Genomic DNA, 13610 nt, shown 5'->3' with positions numbered 1-13610 from the left:
CATCAGCAGATGAACTATGAAGTGTGTGACAACCCCAGTGCAGGGCTTTACTCCATCTGACTTTTTCTTTTTTGCCTCTTTCCTCCTCCTTGCAGGCAACCAATCCAGTGGCTTGGTCCCCCCCCCCCCCCCCCCCCGCTACCTGGCCACACCCACAACCTTTCCAAATTCAGCAGGAGCACAAGCCTTGCTCCACTGATGTCAACTAAGTGCCTTTGCTACATTTAGCAACTTTTCAGGCTACCTTAGCAATTTTTTATTTTACTTTTTTTTCAAAAAACACCTAGCAACAAATTTAGCTACTTTTGAAATTCGTTAGGAAACTTTTAGCAACTTTTGAAAATTGACTCAGATGTAAAAACGCATGCATTCACCCTCTAAATGACACAAAAATGTTTTCTGTCACACAGAAAAACACATGATCTTCCTTGCTAGTTGCAAAAGTAAGTTCCAACTTCTAGCCACACTGTTACATTTTTTTTTTCAGACCTCTCTCATGACTCTTATCAAAATAGCAACTAGCAACAAATCTATTAACTTTTTCTGGTGTTGTTGGAGACTTTTGGAGACTCTGACCTGAAAGCATGCATCATCCTTTGTGTGAAATAAATCACTGCGCTAAAAATAAATCACTCACATTGCCATTGACAGTTTTCTCAATCATCTCTTTTTGATTGATTTAGATTAATCATGTAAACTGAAAATTAAAAATCTTATTATGGTTAAAACTGTTTGTGTTTTATTGTGACTTGTTGTAGACTCCTAAGTGGACCGTAAAGTTAAAAAATCAAATCAAACTTAAGAAAGTGATGCTAAAAATAAACTTTTTTTTTTTTTGCCAATACAAAAAATAATCAAATTGAAGAAAATAATCAACATATTTATCAATTTCAAAAATAATCAACAGCTGTACCTCTATTCTACTGTATTGTTAAACCACAAATGAATTATGTTGCCACTGGTTAATATAACTGCTAAACAATTGAAGTTGTCAGTGGTTGTGACTAGTTCTTTATTTACTAAATTAAGAGACAATTACCATTCTGTGTTATCAAGACCACAAGGGATTACTGTACCGTATTTCCCAGATGTAAAGAGTTTTCACAAGTGCTTCCTTTGCTTCAGTGCATTTTTTAATTGCATTTTATTGTCGGTTTTTCAATGCACTGGTGTAATCATACTCATTTTGTTGGCGCCTATTATGCAAATGATGAAACGTGTACTTCATGATGAAGTGGGTTTCATCAGACTGAAACAAACAATTATTGACAATTTTGTGACATTTAATGAATGCACTAATTTGACTAAACCTCATAGTGAGAGACTCTTAAACTGAGGATAAATAATCAAGCTCATTGTCTCTGCACGAACACATTTCTGGTCAACATTGTCATTTACAAACCCTTAACAGTGAAATTCCTTTTTTTCTTTTATTTCCACCCTCTTTCTGTGAAATAGAAGCAAAGCTGTATTCATATTTGATGGACAGCTTATGTTCATTCTCTTGACACTGTTAAATTAAAAACAAAGTAAATGAAAATGTAAGGAGATGGTTGAAACCTGGCGTGTCTGACAACCTTTTCTCCCGTTTAACTGTAGTGTCAAAGCTAATTATCTTCATGTCTGATGGTAGAACGTTTGTTAAAACAAGAAACCCTTTGTCCGCCGCCGAGCGTGTGTTCACTGAACCTCTGGAATTAGCGGCATCCTTCACCGCCCTCCACGTCGCTCTACTAATGCTCCTTCCCTTACAAGTTATAGGTACCATTAAAAAGCACACACTCTGTCTATCACAGACCCACTGTAAACCCAGGAAAGGGTATCTGTGCCATTAAATTGTACGGGCCAGTGCCTTGATCCAAGGACAAGCCTGCTGGCCTTTTTACAGCTCAATATGTACCAGTCGCTCAAGTGTGAGAATGTATCATCACTGCCATTTTTGCAATCACCAAATATGCTGATATAAACCAGGTCGTAATGATTACAGGGTGCAGCCAAGGTTGATCCCATCTTACTTTGAGAGAAAATTGCTATGTTGTTGACATTTTTCGTCATAAAACAGGTATCATGCCAAGGGAATTTATCTTCATAAATACCCCACAACATGTGCTCAAAGGTTAGCGCAGGGGCGTCAAACTCATTTGATCTGCAGTGGGCCAAACCAGTAAAATAATAACATAATAATGCAGGGATGCACTGATACCAATATGAGTATCGGCATTGGCTCCAGTACTCAGTGTGTGTACTTGTACTCGTACTTGTAAAAGATATCCGATACAAATGCACCAATACCACTTACGGCTGTGTGACATTCACAGTTCAGTGCAGCAGGTACGCGGTGGTGGAATAATGTGTGAAGAGTGTGGAGATTTTTTCAAAATAAATGACAGTGATAAAAGTAACGCTGACTGCAAGTAATGTTACAGACAGACAGATACGGACGCAGCGTTCTGTCCGTCCTCTGCATACATTCCATCTGTTTTCCAGGTGTTGACGGATGCGTAAACAGAATGAGAATACCAGAGGGTGTACGGAGCGGTGCGGACCGCCACCAACAGAAGTGAAAATGAAACTTATGGTTCATTTCTCTTTTCTCCACCTGCTGAAGCTAAGCTGTTAAACCTTACCAGTGAAAACGCTGCAATATTAGTATCACAGTAGTGTTTCCTCTGTCGTCTCCATGTTTGTTATTACTGACTTTCTTCTTCTTCTCAAAAAACTTTACTCTTCTTCGTGATATTTGTCCAGAATGGTGAATTCAGAGTGGCGCCCCCTGGTGGATTAATTGACAAACGCTCATTCCAACACATTAAATGTCAGAAGCAGCACTTTTTTCCAGTCAGACTAATGACAACGACAATAAAGCACATTTACAAAAGGAACTAAGAACTGGAATGGGATTATTAAGTACTCGTATCGGTACTCAGTATCGGCAAGTACTCAAATGTAAGTACTCATACTTGTACTCAGTCTGGAAAAAAGTGGTATCGGTGCATCCCTATAATAATATATAAATAATGTCAACTCCAAACTTTTCTCTATGTTTTAGAGCGAAAAAAGTAAATTTACATTATGAAAAGGTTTACGTCTACAAACTGTCTTTTCAAAAGATGTGAATAACATGAACAAAGTGAAAAAAACAAGTGTAATTTTAACAATATTCTGCCTCAGTTTATCATTTACACATGTACATTATAACTTACAGATCACAGTGGATCTACAAACACACAAAACATTTAATAACAGGCAGAATATTGTTAAAATTGTGCTGACTTCTCTTAAGGCATTTCAGGTTGTTCATATTTGTTCAGGTTATTCAAATTTTTAGCAAATTCTACTTTGTTTCGGTGTAAATACATGAAAATATTTACATTTACAAAGAGAAAAAAATGGAGTTGTCATTATTTATATGTTATTATGATAGTATTTTACTGGTCCTACCCATTTGAGATTGAATTGGTCTGAATGTGGAACCTGAACTAAAAGGATTGTTAATATCTTCAGTGTAATTTTTGCATTTCACAACTTCATCCCAAGGGCCGGACTGGACCCTTTGGCGGGCCGGATTTGGTCCCCGGGCCGTATGTTTGACACCTGTGGGTTAGAGTGTGTTTCTGAGAGGGAAAAGGTGGAAATCTGTCGTCTAAATGACTAATTATGCGCATGTAGCAGATTTATCTCTAAGCTTTATGAAGGATTTATCAAGCTCTTAAAAGTGTCCCAAAATCTGCCGAGCTAATTACAGTCCAGACGCATCCCTCCATCACGGCAACACAGCTGGACACACTTGTTTTTGTGGATGGACACATGTGGACACCCACTCTGTGTACTGTCTTCACATACACACACACACACACACACACACACTGTGGCGGATCTTTCATCAGTCTACTTAATTATGTTAGTTCGGGTTAATGCAGATAAATAGCGTCTGAAAACAAACAACTGAGTCACTGGCGTCCACATTTGTTCCCACGGCACAAACGTCCCCATTAGAGAAAGATGATTCTAATAATATTAAACTGCAATTAAATGGACTGCATGGTGCTCACAAAAGGTAATTAAATTGTTGCGGTATCTCATTGGTTTTTATTGTTGTCTAGAATAACACTGTTCTGTTTGTGATAAAGGCCCAATCCCAATTCACCCCTTACCCCTCCCCCTTAGCACTACCTCTTGAAACAGAGTTGCAAGGGTTAGGGGTTAAAACATTCTCCTATGAAATGAGACAACCCTTCCCGACCTGTTACATCATCAGCAGTCATCGATCCCACTATAAACAGATGCAACAACTTTGTTTGTGAAAAAATTCCCCATGCCATCAGCAGCTGTAACCATCTGTGTTCCATGGGCTGTGGGCTTTTTTGCAGCTATCGACCGCAAACCGCAGAAATGCGATCTATAACACATTGAAATCAGTGGCGACTGCTCGTCTTTCAGAGAGGGGAAGCTCATTGTTGGCTTACATCAAAAAAAAATGTCAAGTTATTCAAACATAAATTGGGCCCTCCGTTCTATTAGCATTGTCTGCCATCATGTGCACCTTACTGGATAGCTAGCTCACACCGACCTAGCCAACAGTATGATTGATTTAACTATCTACAAAATGATATTAAACTTGAATAAGAAATGATTAAATTATGTAACTGAAATAAGAAAACATTGAAATTATTAAATTGAAACAAGGAAGTACAATGAGTGTGTTTTATTTACAGTGCAAGAAATGAACAAGTAATTTCATAGTGGTTTCTCTCTCCATTCCACAGCAGAATGTGCGACGGTATTAAACTGAACTCTGTCAAGTGAAGGAGTAGATGTCAAAATAGCTCTCAATCAAATGGGATTCAGCTTTTGGACTGATCCTCCAATCAGCATGTGGAAGCCTGGCGTACAGCCCAGCCGAGCTCCGCCCACAGCTCCATTCACCCCCAGAGACGCCGCATGTCCGGGGGCAGGACAACATCGTGGCATTTATCCAATTACCGTCCAGTTTTGAGGCAATGAAAAAAACAGTTCCACTCAGTCCCATTGAAGTGCATGGACACTGAGCGTCTACGGGCAAATGCACTGAGCACAGATCGTATGAGAAAACAGCGCAACGGGAATGTATGAGAAGTGAACAACATAGAGTTTGATGATTTGTGATAAAGCTGATTCTGAACGAACTCGTCTGAGAGATGAACGTGTTCTAACACATTTGTAGTCAATGAAATGTCAACACAACCGTACATATTTAACCATTTAATTTTCGTAATTTTAGGGGAAGCCGAGCTCCCCTTGCAGTCTACGAGAAATCACCTCTGATTGAAATGGTGTTAAATGGACAATCAAATGATTAAGTTTTTTACAAAGAAAATGCATACATCTGTGTGTTTCTTTCATCCCACTGCTGCACTTTTTAGCTGTGAATTATGGGAAATTTCTCATACCCCTCCATTTGTAGTGTTGTCCTGAAAATCCTCCGTTTTGAGGGCCAAACAGCCCTCCCCCTCCAACTAATCAGAACATCGGAACACCCCTTCCCCTTCAAATGAACACGCAAAATGCAGGGGTAGGGGTAAAGGGGAGGGGCCAAGGGGTGAATTGGGATTGGGCCTAAATCTTTGTGTCTTGAGCACACAGTAAAAACAGTCCATGTCAAAAAGGCTGCAATCCATTTCAGTTCCTCCTTTTTTCATGAGTATCAAAAAGGAAGGAAGGAAATATAAGCACTGTTCAAATGTTCCTAATCCACTAATATTCATGTTACATACACTAAAGACCAGTATAACTATGATACTTTGGGCTGTTAGCATTAACGCTGCTAATCTGAGTTTATTTAAATCTGTTTATAGTGGTTCTTTAGCATCTGTCTGCACTAAAATGCCCGGGTACTCAGAAGAGTAACCTGTGAAGTTTTATATATGTATGTAGTTTTTTTGTGGCCATAGAAATAGTGACTTCATATAGTGAAGCGTTCCCAGAAGTCTATAAGGTTCTGCACCAGCTCCTGAACTTCAATGTACAACTAGTCGGATGTATTTTTTTTTTTTTTGAAGTAACACATTTAGAGTCTAAACACATTTTTGGTTAGATTTTCTTTGTTTTTTTAGATTCTGGCAGCCCAAGTGTCACTCAGGAAATAGAATAAACTGAGATCGTCTCACTACAATAAATAATCGGCTGACTACAGATGTCTGCCTGAATAGTAACTTTGACTTTATGCAGATACTTTGTCAAAACACTGGCAGAGAACACTGTGTTAGAGATCTATGAAGTTACTATTCTCCATTCGATGTGTGTGTGACTCAGTTGGTAGAGTGCGTTGTCCAATGACTGGTCAGCCATTCGAACCCTGGCTCTGACGGTCCACATACTGAAGTGTCCTTGGGCAAGACACTGAACCCTAAATTGCTCTCAGTAGGACCTGATAGTGCTTTGCATGGAGGCAGCTGCCCACTGGTGTAAACTGTTAAATTTCACCATGGTGGGATCAATGAAGTCTTATCTTACCTTACCTTACCTTACCTTACCTTACCTTACCTTATCTTATCTGGTCCCTAATTTCAATATATATTGCCGTGTTGGAACAGGTGGAACTGAGTCGACTAACGTTACTGTCTTTTTGACACATTTAAACATTATACAGCCAACACATTTGTGGCAACATAACTTAAGACCTACCATATCAAATTTAATACCTTTTAAAGACTTTTTTAGGGTAATAAATGCAGATTTGTACATTCAAGACTTTTAAGACTTTTTAAGACCCAACAGGAACCCTGGAATACATTTGTAGTTGTTCAAAGTAAAATATGTTGACAACTACTGGATGGAAAGTCACTAAATTGTTCTATTATTAAAAAACATGCTAACATTAGCATTTAGCTCCCTGTGCCAAAGTGAAGCTTGGAATGTGGATGCAGATTTGGTTTTACAGTATGTGATGGACAAGCTCCTTTCATCATATTTCCACACAGAGCTATAGTTAACAGCTCAAGGCTGCAGAACAAGAGTGGATCTCATCTAACGTTTCTGAAAGCTGGAAAAGGTGAAGTGCACATAAGGCTTAGTCAAATTACTGACTGACTACTTCACAGTATAAACAGAAATATTTTCTATAATAAAACTGTATGATGAGGTTGGTAAGGTAAGTGTTTGCATGAGCAGTGTAGGTGTGTTGGTCCACATGTCATTATACTTCAGAAAAAGCCAATTCTCATTCTTTGTCCACCACCGACTTTTCCAATCTGTTATTATTCAGCTTCCTGTTCAAATATTCAATTATCATTAACCTTCATTTTCTGTAAGCGGACATAGAGGTTACTTCTTTCCTCAGAGGTCTCTGAGGTCTTCTGGTTGTTGAATAATAATGAAAACATTTCAGCAGGTTTTCAGCTATTATAATAACATCTTTGTGGGTATTACTTTTCCAGGCTCCACAGAGGGCTAAAGCAGCATAAGAAAAGTTCATCTGATTGCAGTCAAGTATCTCAATGAAGTTCAGGAGGAGACCTGCACTTGAGCAGAACTGTACTCATGTTATTTTTAACTTTTTTTAAAATGTAGATATAAAATGAATAAAGTCTGTGAATGTAACTGGATTCATTACGATGTAGTAATCAGATTTACTGGCATGAGGAAGACTATTAACATATAAGTGACCATGATTAACTCATAAAGACCCAAACAGACACCGGTGACACAAACCATCTACTGATATAAACTGTTTAATACCTGTTGATCCACTAATCTTATCAATACATATAAATAATTGGTGTAAAATGCAGTTTGTCATCTTTTCATGGTCATCAGATATGACCCATTTGGATGTTACCATGGAAACACTGTCATCTTCTACAACACTGATTCACCAGTAAAACCCATAGAGTTGGATCAATGACAGTGGATGGAGACATTTGATTTTACATTCAGTTACAGCTATCTTTGTTGAAAAAGTAACTTTTTCTTCATTTTTGTCTGTTTTGATATAATTAACTGAATTTACTGAGTTTTTATGAACATCTACATGATCTGTGAATGAAAAATAGGAGAATACATGATTTACACCAAACAATGCAAAATACAGAGGATAATACTTTTTTTTTTTTTTAATGGTGGTAAATCAGTTAAAAAAGGTAGAAATAGACAAAAATTCATTTGGGTACTGCTACAAAAGTAACACTGGGTCTTTATGGGTTAAAAAAAAATTGGCAGGTATTCATGTCATTTCATGGGTGTGCTCATGAAATGATTAGAATAAAGAAAACTCATATTTATGGCAGTTACTCGTGTTTTCATTTATAGTACTATAATCACTTTTTATCCCAAGGTTTTGGTATAAATAATAGGTCTTTGTCAAAAGGAGAAGTGGAATAAAACTGAACTTTTCTCAGATGACAGATTGTCCGGTGGAGAAAAATCAACCTCTGTGAATAGTATGAAAAAGGTTATTTTAAGATTAGATCCAGAGTAGTGTAATTATCATTAGCTACAACTGTAACAGTACTGTACTCATATTAAAATGTTTGAATGAAAACATAGACTTTATTGGAGATTTATCAAGAAAAAAAATAAGTTGTATTAGTTTAGCTTTGAGGTTCCTGGGCTTTTTCAGAAAGAGAAATGTGATGCTTCTCAGGACCTAAACTTACAAAAATGGGTTAGAATTTGCCCTAATGCCTCATTTTGCGAACTTTACATAATGCATGATCCATAGTGTCAGTCACAGAGAGCATGAAACATCTGCAATCAGGTCTAAAACTGACGCACTAAACATGAAAAGAATACAAACACTAATGTGCACAAACACTCATCATCTAGGCTGTGTTGTATCACCAGCATGGGACCCTGTAGTTCATACTGCACATGGCCCAAATAAATGGAGTAGAACAAGTACAAAATTCTATAGTTTTTCTCCATCTAAAATGATTGTGATATCTTTTTTTTTCATGACTAAGACCAAGCAATTTTTCCGTCTGCTCATCATTGCATAGTACCAGTCTTATTTTCACACATTATCTGAATATTTGAGAAGACACAACAAACAGCTGATCAGTCAAGTCAGTTAAATGTTCATCTGAACGTATTTAAGAAGGTGTTTCAATTTCATCTATGCATATTCACTCTTTGGTAAATAAATAATAAATAACACCTCTAGCAAGTGAGAAAAAAAAAAATTCTGGTGTGAAATTTAACTTGGCACACTTAGGCAATGTTCAGACTGTAGGCAAATGTGGCCCAAATCTGATGTTTTTGTCCATATGTGACCTTTAGCCGATCTGTTAAACACAGTTTGAACGGCACAAATCAGATTTTTTCAAATTCAACCAAGGCCACTTTCATATGTGGTCCAAAATCCGATACGTAACTTCAGTCTGAACATCCAGGTCGGATTTATCTGACCTTTACATCATAGAAATGCATCAAATTTCACAATTCTGCATCCCAGGAGTGTTACTTCCATAAACACAGTGTGTGCCTGTGTGGTCACGTATTACATCAGGACCTCTTTTGTGCATGTGGGTCACTTCAGGGTCGCATTCAGTTCATACTCAAAACTGATAGAAGTCGCATTTTATGTGTAATATGGACGAGTACATGGAAAAATCCAATTTCACCAAAAAATCTGAATTGTGAACTTTGCCTTAGCGTCTCTTTTCTGCTCAGGGAAAGTTCTTTGTCTCTGATTCTAAGGGTACTTAATTAAAATTGTGAATGTCAGTCTGGTTTGTTGTGAATTTCAGCTTCCATTACTCACCATAGAAGTCTGTTTATTGCCACAAAACTGTTTACTTCTATGTCATTTTGGACATATTTACATACAGCATTGGTGTGTATTTTTCTAATTGGCAACCCAATGAAGACTGCCTGAGACTCATGAAAAGTTGAGGAAAGGCTAGGCTTAGCTGATATTGGTTAAAAAAAAATAAATAAAAAGGTGATTTGGAAATAAATTTCTTCACTGTCCAACGGTTGATGGGCTTTCTATGTAAAATTCTGTGGTTGTGTACTCACGTGAAGTTTGTGTTGGAATCTCAGATGAGGAGCTGGATGTCTTTTGATATTAGCCGATATCTAAGCTAATACAGTCATTAGACCATCAAAAGTCATCAGAAACAATGGTTATACAATCCAGTACTAACTCCTGTGTGTATCATGTGACTAAAACAGACAGAAAAAAAACCATGGAATGTCTCAAAGTACTGTTTTTGTCAGTACAATACCATAGATATTGGTGGAGGAACTGAAGTAATTTTGGTTATTATCAAGAAAACATGGAAAATGGATAGATATCAGCTCTGAAATTAAAGTCTTATGAGCTATTTTTGTTGTTATCATCATATTTGTCCAAACAAATGTACCTTTAGTTGTACCAGGCATTAAAATGAACAAGAAATTGAAAAAAACAAGGGGTGGTTTAATAATTTTTTCCATGATGGTAGTAATAGAAGCACTGTCAAACAGAGTTCAGGGTTTTGACAGAAAACAGAAATAGGCGACCCAATACAGCTAACTATATTATGACTGTGATCATGGATGTAGTCAGTGGAGTCCATTACTAGCTTAGCAACAGAGTTAGCATCAACAAATGACTCCAAGCACAAAACAGACTCCTATACAAACTTTGCATACACTGGAACCCTTCATTATGTACCTTTTTAGTACCTACATAGGAAATAAACAGAATACCACCATTTTGTTTCCATATACTAAAAGACTCATCTGGTGGATGACAGAGCAGAGAACTTTTCACCATCTGTATAGTTTTGACTAACGGACTATATTTCCAGAGGTTGGATTTCAGTGGGATTGTTGTGAACATAATGCAAGGACAGAGCCAATGAAGTAAATAAGAGAGCAGAGAGTGATGTCAGATAGCAGGGATTTTCCTCCATTTGTACCCAGATAGGAGGTTCAGCATGTTTAACAGATTGGACCCAAAAGGAAAGAGCACAAACATTACATAGCCAGTTAAACTTTACTAAACTCCTGTTAGCTTTCAGCTTACATTTGCAAAATGTAGCACCCTTGGGGATAAGGCATGGGTGTCAAACTCATTTTAGTTCAGGGCCAAATTCAGCCAAATTTGGTCTGCAGTGGGCCGGACCAGTAAAATAATAACATAATTATATATAAATAATGTCAACTCCAAACTTTCCTTACATGATGTAAAGGTTTACATCTACAAACTGCCCTTTAAAACAATGTGACTAACATGAACACCCTAAAATTTTAACAATATTCTGTCCCAGTTTATCACTGACGCCATGTTCATTACAACTTACAGATCACAGGGGATCTACAAATACACTAAATATTCAGTAACGGGCAGAATATTATTAAAAGTATGCTTACATTTCTTAAGACATTTCAGGGTTTTCATATTTGTTCAGAATGTTTACGTTTTCTGTGAAATTATAGAGTTTATTTTAGTGAAAATACAGGAAAATTATATGAAAATATTTACATTTACAAAAAGAAAAATTTGGAGTTTTAAGAATTTATAGGTTATTATGATAATATTTTTCTCGGTCTGTATGTGGAACCTAAACCAGAATTTTCTGTGATCATCTTTAGTGTAATTTTTGCATTTTCACAAATTCATCCCGTGGGCCAGATTGGAACCTTTGGCGGGCCGCATTTGGCCCCCGGGCCGCATGTTTGACACCCCTGGGATAAGGCATAAACAGTGCAGCCATCCTAAGTGACTGTCATGGAATTTATTTATTTATTTGAAGTGGCTATTGACACAGTACTGTGGCACAAAATATTGGTTTGTCTATTACCACAGAGCCAGTCAGCGCCCTCATTATATCATGTCTACACTGGTAACTTGTTACATCCTGAAAAGTACCAAGGCAATCAGATAGCAAATAGGTCAAACTTAAGTACAGTGGACATTTACTTTACTCTGTAACATAATGGGCTGTTAGGCGTAAGACTTGGGTTCAGTTACCAGTCAAAGTCACATATTTTTTTTAATCTCTTAAGATTTTCAAATGGAGCGGGGGTGGGGGGGTTGTACAGTGCCAAAAGTGCCGGTAGGTACATCCGACATTGATATAAATCAGTCACTGGGACAATGTCAGAGTGCAGAATTTGGAGCACAGCACTCAATACACTGAACTGACACAGAACTGACAAGTCACATAGCACATCTAACCTGTAGCTCCACCCACCTTCTCCAGCCTCACTGACTGCACAAAGCAAAGAACACCATAAAACAACATATAGAGCATTCAGAACAATAACTCCTATTCTTTTTTTTTTTTTTTTTAACTTTCTGTTTAGATTTTTGTACAATATAAAACAGAACAAAACATCTGAGACAAGACATAAATAAAAAAATAAATTACACCACATAGTATTATTATTGTTACAAATATTATACTACATCTATAGATACATTGCCAAATATCGAAATATTCATATATTTATATTCATATGCACACATCTATATAAATACAAAAGATCTCATGTCAGGGCTTATAAGAGCAATTCTCGTCAACAACCCAAAAAGTTTAATTATACAAATAGTCTTCAACCTTGTGCCATCACCGCTTAAAAAGATCCATTTTCATTTGTAATGATGCAGTCATTCTTTCCATAGTGTACACTTGTTTCAGTCTTTGTTTCCATTCTATTATCGTTAGTGATTTGACACTCTTCCAATTTACTGTTACTATTTTTTTTAGCAATCAGTAGTAAAATATGTCAAATATATCTCTGTTCTGCATTAAAATCATTGACCAGTATGACTCCAAGTAAATAGAACAAAACATTTGAAGGGACTTAGTAATTCCTATTCTATACTATATACTATCACTAATTTGTTCTTTCTTCCAATCAGTTTCCACAGTACTGTGGTAGAAAAATGCACAGAAGAATGCACCACAGTACTGCGGCAACAAGAGGTTAATGAGTTCATGGAGCAGTATCCATGACTGGCTCTAGTACAAATGCTAACATGTGATTGGCTCTGTGGCAATAGACAAACCCATATTTTGTACCACAGTACTGTGGCAGTAGCCATTGCCTTTATTTATTTAATTATTTGTTTGTTTGTTTGTTTGTTTGTTTGTTTATGTTGATTTGTGTTTGAGCCGAACATTTTATCTCTCATCTCTTTTATCTCATTGTTTTTCCATTGTTGTTTGCTCAGAATTCAAAGAATCACAGTTTTCTTTCTTCTCAACTTCAAATGACTACTTTATAGGTTACATTAAATATTCTTTCTGAACATGCTCACCCACTCCATGTGTCGACACTTTTTTGCACTTGAATATGTAATAGAGTTCAAAGCATGAAATATAAGGAACCACAGCAGCTCAATATTAAATCATACATCAGAGCGACCACAAGGATCCCACGGGTTCATTATTTAATCTGTAAACTGCCCCAGCTGGACAATATAGTACCCTGTTCTTAATTGCGCTGGCACAAAAAACAGTGGATCAAAGTCGATCCAGTAGTGGCTGACTGTTGGCTGGTGAACAATAAGAGGACCAGTATTCTCCTGTGGTCCATGGTGGTTCAGGAAGGCCAAAAGCCAACACAATACTGGTCCAATACAAGCTAAGTCTACCAAAGTCTGCTCTATGTTTCATCTGACAGTATTTTGTGGATGT

This window comes from Sphaeramia orbicularis, chromosome 10, assembly GCF_902148855.1.
Source record: "Sphaeramia orbicularis chromosome 10, fSphaOr1.1, whole genome shotgun sequence".
Classification (NCBI taxonomy): domain Eukaryota; kingdom Metazoa; phylum Chordata; class Actinopteri; order Kurtiformes; family Apogonidae; genus Sphaeramia; species Sphaeramia orbicularis.
This window is presented reverse-complemented; position numbering follows the sequence as displayed.